Source organism: Bos mutus, chromosome 12 (assembly GCF_027580195.1).
Source record: "Bos mutus isolate GX-2022 chromosome 12, NWIPB_WYAK_1.1, whole genome shotgun sequence".
Taxonomy (NCBI): Eukaryota; Metazoa; Chordata; class Mammalia; order Artiodactyla; family Bovidae; genus Bos; species Bos mutus.
In genome coordinates this window covers 15,705,118-15,719,830 of record NC_091628.1, presented here as the reverse complement: position 1 = coordinate 15,719,830, position 14,713 = coordinate 15,705,118, and positions in this window count along the sequence as shown.

Sequence of the window (14,713 nt, the reverse complement as noted above, 5' to 3'; positions counted from 1 at the left end):
CTTACAATTACAGGGCTTTTTAAAAAATAAAATAAAAGATACAGCTCAGGAAAAGCCAAACGCAAGAGATGTTTAAGGCAACATATGAGGGGAGAGGAAGGCGGAGCTTCCATACTCATCAGGGCAAACCACACTTCCGGCATCTCCCTGCGTTTCCCCAACGCGGAAGCTCTCCAAACCCTGTCATTTAGAGGTTTTTACGGAGGTTTCATTACATGGTCATGATTGATTATTTCATTGGCCTTTGAAGATTGAATAATAAAACATACTGTCACTCAAGAAATCTCAAAAGTTTTAGTTACTCTGTGCCAGGAACTGGGGGCCAAGACCAAATACATATTTTTACTAGATCACATGTAGCAATTGTTGACACCTGGGCTTCATGAAACGAGCAGTCTAGTCTCCTGGCCTCCATTCTGTCAAATCATTTGTCCCTGGAGGCTGTCAGTGGGAACACTCATGTATTTCAAGTCTCCTGTTAGGCAGAAAGCTCCAAACCCATGTTATTATACCACACACAGTGAAGAGAATGATGGATCAGGGCCACCAAAACAACCCACCGAAAGCTCCCACCCCTTAGTCACACACAAGCCTCGCTTTAAGAAAATCCAATGTACAAGAAAATCAAAGACATACATATGCAAAAGCCAAGAGGGTAGTTAATCCCATTACCATTAGCAAAGAATGTCTTATTTTCAATGAGAATTTCTCCCAGGGTTTCTTCTTTTAACTTGTATTTTATTTTTTTATTTGTGGTTACAGACATATAACACACACATATAACAACATATATATAACAAACATACAAATAACAAACACATAACATTAAATTTTCTATCTTAAATATTTTCAAGCGTACAGCCCGGGAGTGTCAAGAATATCCACATTGCTGTGCAATGGATCGATGGAATCTTTTCATCTTGCAAAACTGAATTTCTAGGACCATTAAACACTTCCTCCCACTCCTGCCTCCCCTCAACCCTTAGAAACCATCTCTATGTTCTACTTCTATGATTTTGTCGGCGGGGGGCGGGTGGTGAGGCGGTGGGTGGGAACACCAGACAACATGTAGGATCTTAGTTCCCCAACCAGGATTGAACACGTGCCCCTGCAGTGGAAGTGAGGAGTCCTAAACACTGAACTGCTAGGGAAGTCCCTATTACTGTGCTTTCAATTACTTTGCTGCCAAGTCGCTTCAGTTGTGTCCGACCCTGTACGACCCCATAGACAGCAGCCCACCAGGCTCCCCCGTCCCTGGGATTCTCCAGGCAAGAACACTGGAGTGGGTTGCCATTTCCTTCTCCAATGCAGGAAAGTGAAAAGTGAAAGTGAAGTCACTCAGTCGTGTCCGACTCTTAGCAACCTCATGGACTGCAGCCTACCAGGCTCCTCCGTCCATGGGATTTTCCAGGCAAGAGTACTGGAGTGGGGTGCCATTGCCTTCTCCGTCAATTACTTTAGGTACCTTATATAACTGGAATCTTACAGTATTTGTCCTTTTGTGACTGGCTTATTTAATTTAGCACGACGCCTTCCAGACACCTCTGTTTGGGAACATGTGACAGGATCTCCCTTTTTTAAGCAACATAATATGTCTTTGTGTTCACGTACCACATTTCCTTTATCCGCTCATTAGCTGATGAACATCTGGGACTTCCTCCCTCTTGACTATTGTGAATAATGCTGCAGTGAACACAAGGGTGTAAATATCTCTTTGAGAGTCTGCTTTTATTTCTTCTGGATATAAGCCCAGAAGTAGGATTGCTGGATCATACATAATTTAATTTTAATTTTTTAAGGAACTTCCATACTGTTTTCCATTGCAGCTATACCATCACTCCCCACAGCAGTGCAGTGAAGTGAAAGTCACTTGGTCATGTCCGACTCTTTGCCACCCCGTGGATCTTCCCAACCCAGGGATCGAACCCAGGTCTCCCTCATTGCAGGAGGATTCTTTATCAGCTGAGCCACCAGGGAAGCCCAAGAATGCTGGAGTGGGTAGCCAGCAGATCTTCCCAACCCAAGAATCGAACCGAGATCTCCTGCATTGCAGGTGGATTCTTTACCAGCTGAGCTACAGTGCAGAAGGGTTCCCCAATTGTCCACACCCTCATCAACACTGGCTCTTTTCTGTTGCCCCAAGTGTTTCTGTAAGTGATGAACTTTCATACCGCCTGAAAACACAAGTCAGTTTTCCCTTATACACACACCTCACGGAAGCACCTTCATATCCACATTAGAGGCTGAGCTGGGAAGACTAAACAGAGAGGCAGCTGGATGCGTCTCCTAGAGACGCCCAAACAAAGGACCATGAACCGAATGGCTTAAGACAACAAACACGCATTGTCTCCAGATTCTGGGAGACTCGGTTATCCACTGTTATCTGATCAAAGCCCCTTCCCACCTAGTCCTAGGAGGGGGAGTGCTGAGGGAAGGAAGGAAAGCAAATAGGCACATGGACTGACCTGCCACATTAGCATGAAAAGAACTTCTTTTACTGAACCCAAACAAAAAGTTCTGATAAGAATAAAGAAGGCTGCAAGACAGCAAGGTCATGGCCACTGGCCACTGCGGACCTGGGTACAAATCTGGGGGCCCAGAAATAGTTATTTACTACGGATCTTAGTCAGCTCTGTCTGCTATCACATCCACAGACTGGATGACCTAATGACTGACAATTATTTCATATAGTTTTTGAGACTGGGAAGTTCAGAATTAAGGTGCTGGCAGGTTCAGTTCCTGATAAGGCCCGTTTCCAGGTTTGCAGATGGCCACCTTCTCGCTGTGTCATCACATGGAGGAGAGAGAGAAAAAGAGAGAGAGACAGAGTGTGTGTGTGTGTGTGTGTGTGTGTATGTGTGTTCTTGTCTCTCTCTTTTATAAGCACACTAATCCCATCCTTAATACTTCATCCAAACCTAATTACCTTCCAAAGGCCAAACCTCGAAATAACCATCACACTGTGGATGAGGGCTTCAAAATATGAATTTTGGAGGGATGCAAATATTCAGTCTGTATCACTATGTGACCTGGGCAAATGACCCCACATCTCAGAAGCCCTGTTTCCTCATCTCCAAAATGAGGAAATTACAATTAATTTGAGAGTACCGATGTAAAGAAGCTGACAGTAAGCTCTCAATAATCATTGTTTTGGCGCCTTCATAGAAAAATACCTTGCTCCCTTTGATTTATAATCTCAAAGCAGCTGACACTCAACTGGTGCTGCTGTTAAAACCTGCTCGACACTACAGCTTGCCTGGCGGCTTGTTTCTTTGCTTGCTTGATTTGCCTTTTGCTTTTAAGGGAAGAGCATTTCGAGCTGGGCATCCTGGTACTGGCATCTGCAGTTGCCCGTGACGGGTCCCTTCTTCCTCAGCAGGAGACACGCATCCATAACCCAGCACTGAAAACCTTCCTTGAGACTGTGCTCCACGTGCCTTGTTATTACTCAGATTAACACCATCATCAATCATCCACGTGCCGTGAGCATCCACAACTGGTGGGCGCGGCCCAGAACTCGGAGGTAGATATGCCTCGTGGGTTTCTAATCTAAGCAGACAGGTAGAGCAGACACAAAGCAAAGGGCAAGCACGCACACAGGCTTCGCACGTCTGCAACTTGCCTGTTGATGAATCGCAGGGGGAAATTCAACAAGCAGGAGGGTCCATAGAGAGCATGGGGCCCCCGTGCTTCCTCCAGAGAGCCACAGAAACTGCAGCTCTCGGCCCCAGGAGTCGGAAGCGCGCAGGGGTATGTGCTGACCTTCCTCTCCTTCTCATTTGTCGAGGAAGAGATGAGGCGTTGCATGGGTGAAGTGAATTACATGACGCCTGTCCTCTCTAAACTGCAAGATGTGCTGAGGAAGGTCTGTTACTTTCGCTGAGGAGGGTAGGCTTCCCTGGTGGCTCAGCAGTAAAGAATCTGCCTGCCAGTGCAGGAGACACAGGTTCATAAACAGACATTTCTCCAAAGAAGACATACAGATGGCTAACAAACACATGAAAAGATGGCTCAACATCACTCATTATCAGAGAAATGCAAATCAAAACCACAATGAGGTACCATCTCACGCCAGTCAGAATGGCTGCTATCCAAAAGTCTACAAACAATAAGTGCTGGAGAGGGTGTGGAGAAAAGGGAACCCTCTTACACTGTTGGTGGGAATGCAAACTAGTACAGCCACTATGGAGAACAATGTGGAGATTCCTTAAAAAAATGGAAATAGAACTGCCTTATGACCCAGAAATCCCACTGCTGGGCATACACACCAAGGAAACCAGAATTGAAAGAGACACGTGTACCCCAGTGTTCATTGCAGCACTGTTTATAATAGCCAGGACATGGAAGCAACCTAGATGTCCATCAGCAGATGAATGGATAAGAAAGCTGTGGTACATATACACAATGGAGTATTACTCAGCCATTAAAAAGAATACATTTGAATCAGTTCTAATGAGGTGGATGAAACTGGAGCCTATTATACAGAGTGAAGTAAGCCAGAAAGAAAAACACCAATACAGTATACTAATGCATATATATGGAATTTAGAAAGATGGCAACGATGACCCTGTATGCGGGACAGCAAAAGAGACACAGATATATAGAAGAGTCTTTTGGACTCTGTGGGAGAAGGCAAGGGTGGGATAATTTGAGAGAATAGCATTGAAACATGTATAATATCATATGTGAAACAGATCGCCAGTCCAGGTTCAATGCACGAGACAGGGTGCTCGGGGCTGGTGCACTGGGCTGACGCAGAGGGATGGGATAGGGAGGGAGGTGAGGGGGGTTCAGGATGGGGAACATGTGTATACCCATGGCAGATTCATGTGAATGTATGGTAAAACCAATACAACATTGTAAAGTAATTAGCCTCCAATTAAAATAAATATATTAAAAAAAAAAGGAAACATGGGTTCAGTCCCTGGGTCGGGGAGATCCCCTGGAGAAGGGAATGACTAACCTACTCCAGTATGCTTGCCTGGAGAATCCCATGGACAGAGGAGCCTGGCAGGCTAGTCACTGGGGTCGCAAAGAGTCAGACACAACTGAGTGACTAACATTTTCACTTTCAAAAGTAATTTATGTGATTCTGTACATTCAGTGTAAGCAAAATTTTGAAATCATCAAATTAGTTAAATGTGTAACCCCTTCAACTAAGTATCCATTAGTTGTTCCCTGATGATAACAAAATGTTTAATAGCATGTGATCTCTAAATTGTGCCAAATAAATTGATTATAGTGTCTCTTCAAGAAGTAACAAGGGCTCCATCTGCTCAGCTTCCTCAGTGAGTTTTAACGTGTTCAGACGTCTGAAACGTGGGTCTGAGATCGGGCTGGCAACACCATACAGAAGACCAACCTCTAATGGTGACCATGTCAGAGAAACACTCGCCTTCTCACTGGAATTGAAACAGTGAAGTCAGCACCTACCTAAGACCCCTTTTCCACTCCGAGCTGGCGGTGTGACCTCTGCCACTTACTTTTGCTAAGCCTCAGTTTCTTTGGCGATAGAATAGGTGTGATAGTCCTTAAAATTTGGAGTTGTGGGGAGGGCCAAACTAGATAATGTAGGAGACGAAAGACTTCAGAACAGTGGTGGGTAGGCTTCACCCACAAGAGTGATAGGTAACTGTATTGATTGACAAGTTCGGGTGGCTGAAACTAATACAATATTGTAAACCAACTGAACTTCAAGAATAAATTAAATAAATGAAAATAAAAGTTTTTAAAAGTTATAATACTGAGGGAGTAAAGAAAAACTTTGGTTTAACAGATACAAAGTTTCAGTTTTGCAGGATGGAGAGTGTTCTGAAAATGAATGGCGGTGATGGTTGTACAACAGTATGAAGCTCTCAAAGCCAATGAACTGCACACTCAAAATTATTAAGATGCTAAATTTGAAGTTATGTGTATTTCACCACAATTAAAAAATATAAAATAATTCACAAAAAGTTCAGGTGAACTGAAATCATTTTTTGGAACAAAAAATGCATTTTATTTCTTGATTTTTACCTTCTACTTCAGCAAATGGCAGACTATATTGCTCTGTCCATTTCTAATTCAATGACTTTCAGATTTATGCTGATAATTTAGGATGTGAACATTCAACTTCACATACAGCCTGCCCTCCTTCACCTTCTCCCTTCCCTATCAGAATAGCATCCCTCTGCCATCCTCTGTCCCCAGAGGAATCAGCTGAAGAGTATCTCACATGAAATCATTATTAATAATTATTACTCATTATTAATATACTCATGGACATGAGTTTGAGCAAGCTCCAGGAGTTGGTGATGGACAGGGAAGTCTGATGTGCTGCAGTCCATGGGGTCGCAGTCAGACACGACTGAGCGACTGAACTGAACTGAAGGAATGGTTTGCTGTCATCATGAAACAAGGTGGGTATGAGTGCCCTGTGCAGGGTCTGGCATGCAGTATGTGCCTATTAATAACGTTCAGTCATATGATCACTGTTTATAAACCAGTGTTTCCATCAGCTTAAATGCCCTGAGTGCCCCTACTGCCCCAAGACAAACCCTGGACACTAAATATTCTTCAGATCTTCTCACAAATTTGACCCAGACTATTTTGAACACTGTACCAGGGAATTACATATGAACATTGGTAATCTATAGCCAGTGGGCTACAAAATCTTTTCATAGTAAATCCTACCAAAAATATACTTCCAGTGCAAACCCCTAAAGGTGTATTTCTTAATTTATAAATTTGATGCTTTTTCTTACATATTATTAAGGCATGCATGTGATAAAACACACTCAAAATTGAAATTTTACAGGATAAACAAAGAAAATAACTTCTATTAAGAATGCTATTTTATCTTATTCATTAAAAACACAAAATAATTTTTGTTTTTACAAAAAAATAGAGAGTAATACTTTTATTGAGCACAGTGTGAATTTTTTTAAATGTGATTCCTTCTTAAAATCTTGGTTTAATGTAGTAAGCCAAAAGTCAGATTCTAAGTTCAGTTTACTTTTGTTTTTGGACTTAATGACTGTCCTCAATGAAAAGGGTACCTCACAATGGTCTGCTGATCCAAATGGAAAAATATTTACAGAATTGACAGCAATTTCTAAATAGCAATATTTAGTATTCAGTCCTATCCCCAAATAATGCAAAGTTTATTGCTAAAATTTGCATCCCAAATGTTCACTGAATGAGGTTTTACTTAAAAAAAAAACAACAACAACACTCTAAACTCTCTTATTTATTCTTAAAACACTGTCACTTCCACGAAGGCAGAAACTGTTTCTTAATCTTTTAAAAAATGGCTCCTATCACACAGTTAACAACCACTTGTCACCACAAGAAAAGGTTAGCAAATTTAGAACACTGTTCTTCTGCAAAAAGAGACAACTGCAAAATCTCTGAGACACAAGTGATTTTTATCATCACTCCCCATCTTGCTACAAAATAACTGCAAAGATCCTGGCATTTTGTACATCTCTCCCACTTGTAAAAATCAGATCAATTGCATCCATGATATCATCTAGTTCATTGTGCATGTCTTGGGTTTGATTGCTTTGCTGTGACACTTTGACTGTGAATTACCACCCGGTGAATAAATTGCCTGAGTGATGCTCTCCCTGTACACTCACCCCTCATCCTCTTCATATTCTAAAGCAGATGCTCCATCAAATGTTATTTTAAACAATTGTTCCATCAGAACAATATTTCTAGTAAAGTTATTTACAGCTGAGATGACATCTTTTCTGACTTGTCATCCTATAATTGGTTCACAAAAGAATAGCTCTTTGTATGCTTTATTATTGAAGGAGAAGCTGTATCTGTACTTCCCTCAGCTGTATAACAAACACTACTTGATTTGTTTCAATACTACTTTCTTCAAAGTTTTCTCTGCATCTATCAGCAGTTTTGCTGGCTAAGGAATGAATATTCATTTCATTCAGGCATTCAGAAAGGATTTATTGAGCAAGTGCTCTGAGTCAGTCGCTGTCCTAGGTGCTGAAAAAGTAAGGCACAAAATTAAGTTCTCACGGAGCTGTATGCCTATGCAGGAAAACAGATGGTAAGCAAAAAAAAAAAAACAAGTACATATCAGGGTAAGCACTCCAAAGAAAAGTTCAACAGGATATTGGGATAGCAAGTGGCAGAGTGAGCCTTTTCAGGTGATGAGGAAGACTTCCTTAAGAAGGTGACATTTGAGCAAAGGCATTGTGGGTAATCCATGGAGTATCTGGAAGAAGAGCAGTTGGCAGAGGGGCAGCAGGGGCACAGGTGCTGGGGTAGGAGCCTAACTGGTGTGGCTGAACCATAAGGGCGGTGTGCCTCAAGCCAGTGAGTGCAGGAAGACAAGAGGACCAGAGGCCAGAGGATTTTTTTCCCCAACCAGGATAGGAAGCCCCTGGAGGGTGCTCAGCAGTGTGGCGAGATCTGACTTAAGTTTTAAAAGATTTCTGTGGCCGCCCATGGAGTATAGACTGCAATGTGGCAAGGCAGGAACAGGGGACCAATTTCAATTGTCCAAACAAGAGATGGTCTCAAAGGTCATGATAAGAGGGTAAGAAAATTGTAAGAGTCCAAATAAAGAACCAAAGAGACCTGCTGATGGGTTTGGATATAGGGCAAGGGAGAAAGGAGCTAGGGCTTTTAATCAAAGCACTGCAGAAAATGTGGTGGTAATTTACAAGGGGGAAGAAGACTGGGGGTGGGGCAAGGCACGGAGATTAAGAATTCAGTTTAGACATGCTAAGTTGAGGAAGATTACATTCAAGGGAAGGTGTCAAGAAACCAGCCACTTATAAGAAGAGTCTGGAGTTACAAGAGAGGCATTTGGAATGGAAATATAAATTTGAAACTTGTCAGTGTGTAAATGGTATTAAAAGCCTTGTCACTGTATTTTCCCATGTATTATTTCAGCTGTATTTATTGCCGTGGGAAGAACAAGTATTTCCTCCAGCAGTATGCCTCTTTTATTTTTTTCACGACCAAGTAAGAAACCTCAAAAGATGCTTTTAAGCACTTTCCATTATACTAATTAAAAATTTTTAAGATGTTACATTGAATAGGACATTATTTTAAATCAATATAAAAAAGATGGTAGACATCTTTACTGTCTGTTTTTCCTATCTTGTTGGCTTTATACCCTTATTAGATAGTATTCCAAGACACACTATAGTTCAGGTGAAGGTCATCGTTAGTAATAGTGGGTATAAATTTGTATTTGTGCAACTACATAGTAACTTCACTAAAAGAGTTTAGGCCACCATGGTGTCGTTTAGTAGGTGGTTGGATAAACAAACTATGATATTTCCAGATACTTTATATTATATATTATTTAGTGCTGAATGCATATTGTTGTCTAGTCACTCAGTCGTGTCTGACTCTTTGTGAGCCCATGGACTGTAGCCCACCAGGCTCCTCTGTCCATGGGATTTCCCATGCAAGGATACTACAGTGGGTACACGCACCAGAAAGAAATGAGCGATCAAATCATGAAAAGATATGGAGGAAGCTTAAATGCATATTACTAAATGAAAGACGCCAATTTAAAAGGCTATGTACCATATGATTCCAAGCATATGGTATTCTGGAAAAGCAAAACTTTGTAGATAGCAAAAAACACCAGTACTTATCAGTGGGCACAAGGTACAGGAGTTGAATAGATGGAGCACAGAGGGTTTTTAGAACAATGAAAATATTAATACTCTGCATGATACAATAATGATAAGCATATATCATTATACATGTGTCCAAACCCATAGATTGTACAACATCAAGAATGACCCTTAAACTATGGGCTTTGACTAATTATGATGGGTCTACATAGGTTCATCAGTTCTAACAAACACACCACTCCAGTGGGGGATGTTGCTAGGGGTGGGGCTGGACATACATGAGGGCAAAGGTCATAGGGGAAATCTTTGTCCCTTCCGCCTAATTTTCCTCTGAGTCTTCAATGCTCAGTTGCTCAGTCGTGTTTGACTCTTTGCAACCCCATGAACTGCAGCACGCCAGGCTTCCCTGTTCTTCACTATCTCCCAGAGCTTGCTCAAACTCATGTCCACTGAGTCAGTGATGCCCTCCAATGATCTCATCCTTTGTCGCCCCCTTCTCCTCCTGCCCTCAATATTTCCCAGCATCAGGGTCTTTTCTAATGAGACAACTCCTTGCATCAGGTGGTCAAAGTATTAGAGCTTCAGCTTCAGCGTCAGTCCTTCCAAAGAATGTTAAACTGACTCTTAAACTGCTACCCAAAATGAAAATAATTCAAATTAAAAGTGATATCTAGTTCTAGAAGTGGGACTGTCATTGCCACTTCTTGTGCACTTATTCTTACCTTCTACCCACGATCACTGCAGATATCGTCTTAAGCCACGTGTTCATTTGCGGGTGAGTGATTTACGTGAGACTAGACCACATCATCCTCAAACCCACTCTCCCTGATGCATGAGAACCGCCGTCCACCAACCACCATCACCCCATAACTGCTTGGGAAAGTCCAGCTTTCTCTCAGGACACTTCCTTTCTCCGATGAGAATGTGACACTGGATGTTTTCCAAGAAGCAAAGATACCATTCACTGAGACGAGTCTCCCTAAGGGTAAAGGAACCATCTCCAAGCCCCTAAGAGGCAGTGGTGGCTTCATGCCTCCCCAGTCATTGCAGCACTGCCTCCTGTACTAGACTGGGGGAACTGGATTTCTCTCTGGTCCTTCCACTGTCAGCCCAGTCTGGGCTCTCTCAAGCACCTTTAAAGAAGCAGTAGCTCTTTCAGAACAGGAGAGCTGACTTGGAAAGTCAAGTTTTCTAGTGATTCCTATACCATGCAGGGTCCCAGCAGAAATCAGGCGACCCCCCAAATTTAAGGTAAGTTCAGAATGACTTCAGGGCTTACCTGGTGGCTCAGGTGGTAAAGAATCTGCCTATGATGTGGGAGACCTGGGTTCCATCCCTGGGTTGGGAAGATCCCCTGGAGAAAGGAATGGCAACCCACTCCAGTATTCTTCTCTGGAGAATTCCATGGACAGAGGAGCCTGGCAGGCTACAGTCCATGGGGTCACAAAGAGTTGGACGTGACTGAGCAACTTTCACTTTTTCAGAATGACCTAATGTTTGCAAGATGGTGGGCAGGGTGTAGGGACACCCCAGGACACCGCGCAGTCCCTTTGGGCTGCTCGTAGGCCAAGGCTCCCAGCCCAAGGCCCAAGGAGCGAGAGGAGGGAGTGACTCTGAGAACATGGAAGACAGTGTGGAAGACTGCCACTGGGAGAGGAGCAGTACCTTCAACACAGGCCACAGCCAGCCCAAGGAGATGCCACAGGGGAGTCAGGAGAAAGGATGCCCGCCTGCACCACCTTCCTGCCTCCCGTCTCCTGTCGCACTGATCAAATCCAGACAGCAAGAGAGCTGCTTCATGGAGTCGGCATCCTGGAGCAAAGAGAAGAGCAGCGCCTGGACCTAAGGAACACACAGGATAACCCACGTGATTCCCAAACGGAGGGAACCAATTACATCAGGGTCTACTCAAGGCACATTTTAAAAATGTGTGAGGACTGTGGTTAAGAACCGCCTGCCAATGCAGAGGACGTGGGTTCGATCCCTGGTCTGGGAAGAGTCCACAAGACTTGGGGCAACCAAGCCCACAAGCCGCAACGACTGAAACCCACACACCCTATAGCCCACGCTCTGCAACGAGAAGCCTGTGCACCGCGACAAAGAGCAGCCTCCCCCAGCCCTGCTCACCGAAAGCAAGAGAAAGCCCGAGCGCAGCAGTGAAGCATCAGCACAGCCAAATATAAAAAATAAATAAATAAAACACGGGAATCCTGCAGAGACAGCCCCCTTTCCCCGAAATTCAGAGTTAGCATATAGGGGTGGTAGAGAAGAAAACAGCAACGCACTTCAGTATCCTTGCCTGGGAAATCCCGTGGACGGAGGAGCCTGGCGGGCTATGGTCCCTGGGGTCGCAAAAGAGTCGGACACCACTCAGCAGCTAAACAAAATAGAGGGGTGGAATTTAAACAACCGATGCTTTTTAAAATTCCTTATATGATTCCAATGCACAGCCAAGTTTGAAATCTCTGACTTTATAAGACACACAAATGACCTTGAAAATGCAAAGGCAGGTCACAAAATTCCGTCTCACCATAAATTCGAGCCCACAAGGCCCAATCACCCTAAGAATCTTCTGCAAAGGGATTGCATTTTACACTATTACAGTGTCGGGTCTGGGGCAGCCCTTATCAGTCAGAGAGAGAACTGTGTCACTTTCTATCCTCAAGTGCTAATCCTTAGGACAGCTGAGTCTAAGGATAAGTTTTTTGCACTGGAACTCGATTGTCCCTTTACCCGCTAAGTAGAAAATAGAAGCAATGGCTCAAAAAGACCTGATGCCTTGAAAACTTTGTATACAAATCTAGACCCTCAACTTGAAATGATTGCAGGCTCTCATGGATAAATTTATTTATTTAAATTTATTTCCATAAGGCAAGGCACGTCGTTCAGAAGTTTCATTTTAAGATAAGGCTTTCTGTTATGATTTTTGAAGTGAAGACAGAAGGGGGAAAAATTGACAGTCTGAACTCTAGACTCTTGGCTTCAGAAATGCCTATTAATTCAATACAATAAAACTCACAATTCCTGGTAATTCTCAAGGTGCTCTTAAAATTGAAATTGATTCTGTGAAACTGCTTTTACCTACTATCATTAAGGAAAATTCCATTTTAACTCAACTCTTTAAAAGGGAGGAGGGCATGAAGAAAAGTATTATGTCCAGGAATATAGAATGTTATTTATGAACACTGGGCCCAGGAGAAGGGAAAACAGAAGGAGTATACCCAGCCTGGACCACACGTTTGTCTGCAGGTCCTGGCTCCAGCCACATATTCCTAGGGACTTACATGGGCGAAGCAGCTCAGAATTTCCCATCACACTGCACAGATAAATGGCAAATTGTTTTCCACAAAAGTAACACAACTCAATATTAAAAGAAGTGTAGGCAGAGCGGCAGGGGGAGCAGAAGGCATTTCTTTACTAACACAGCCAGAGTAACAAAAGGACTTCCTTTGGGACTTCCCTGGTGATCCAGTGGTTAAGAATCTGCCTTGCAATGTAGGGGACACAGTTCGATCCCTGGTCAGGGAACTAAACTCCCACATGCCGAGGGGCGACTAAGCCTGCATGCCAAACTACAGAGTCCGGGAGCCACAGTGAAAGATCCTGAGTGCTGCAATTAAGATCCGATGCAGCCAAATAAATAAGTTTAAAAAAAAGAATTATTTTTTTAAAAAAAGACTTCCTTTGACTGCAGATATTGGAGTTGGAAAGTAAAGTCCAGGTTTATCCACATAGTGAACGGTCCCCAGGGCTGTGGTTGACATGGCTAGACTCAAGCTCCCGGACAGTGTGTGAGTTTGCCACGTAACCTTGAACCGAGGCTCTTAAATGTCTTCTACCAATTTCCCGAATGATGATAGGAAGAAAAATCTGCTTACCTTACAAACCCTATCAGAGTCAAAATTCCTTTTTCTACTGGAATATCCTCAGGGCTTCCCTGGTGGCTCAGACAGTAAAGAATCTGCCCACCATGCAGGACACCTGGGTTCGATCCCTGGGTTGGGAAGATCCCCTGGAGAAGAAAATGGCAACCCACTCCAGTATTCTTGCCTGGAGAATCTCATGGACAGAGGAGCCTGGCGAGTCACGGGGTCGCACAGGATTGAACACGGCTGAGCGACTGACACTTTCACAGATATGCCCTAGTGTCTGTTCAGCCGCTCCGTCGCCCAGTCGCATCTGACTCTCTGCAACCCCATGGACTGCAGCACGCAGTAGATACAGCCCAAACTGCAATGAAACACTCGCCATGAATGAGAAATCAAATGGTTGCCAAGTGGTTTTTGACTATTCCTGGAGAGTTGACTTTAAAAGTGGTTACAAAGACCTATTATACAGCACATGGAACTCTGCTCAGTGTCATGTGCCAGCCTAGATGGGAGCGGGCTTCAGGGGAGAATGGATACATGTATATGTACGGCTGAGTCCCTTTGCTGTTCACCTGAAACTACCATAACATTGTTAATTGGCTATACCCAAATACAAAGTATTTTGGTGTTAAAAAAAATTTTTTTTAAGATAAACAAAAAAAAAAGAAAAGAAAAAAAAGTAGTTATTGGGACTTCCCTGGCAGTCCAGTGGTTAAGACTCTGCACTTCCACCAAGGAGCGTGTTGGTTCGATCCCAGGTCTGGGAACTAAGATCCCACATGTTGCATGGCACAGCCAAAAAATAAAATAAATACAAAACCTTATTTATGAGAGTAGCTAAGAGGCCAGTTTCTGCAGACAGACAGCTCTGTTTACTTAGTGTAGCAAGATGTTTTTGGTAGGGTCACCAACCCTTTTTTCCCTCTTTCCCCTTAATTCCTATTATCCTGTGACTCTTCTCCTCCACATACCAGGATCTTCTGCATTTACTACCTGTATCAAGGACAGCTTACAGATCACCAAAGAACTGTGTTCTCGCCCACCATGGAGTGTAGATGTCTCTGGAAAGTGACTTCCCAGCCAGGGACTGCACTTCCCACGCCCCTGAGCCACAGTGAGGCCAGGTGACTGAGCTCTGTCCAACTCTGTGGGTAGAAATGACACAAACTACTTCAGGATCATCTCTGCCAGGTCACTAGAAAGATGAGGAATGCCAGAGGATGCCTCATTCAGCACAGAGATTCC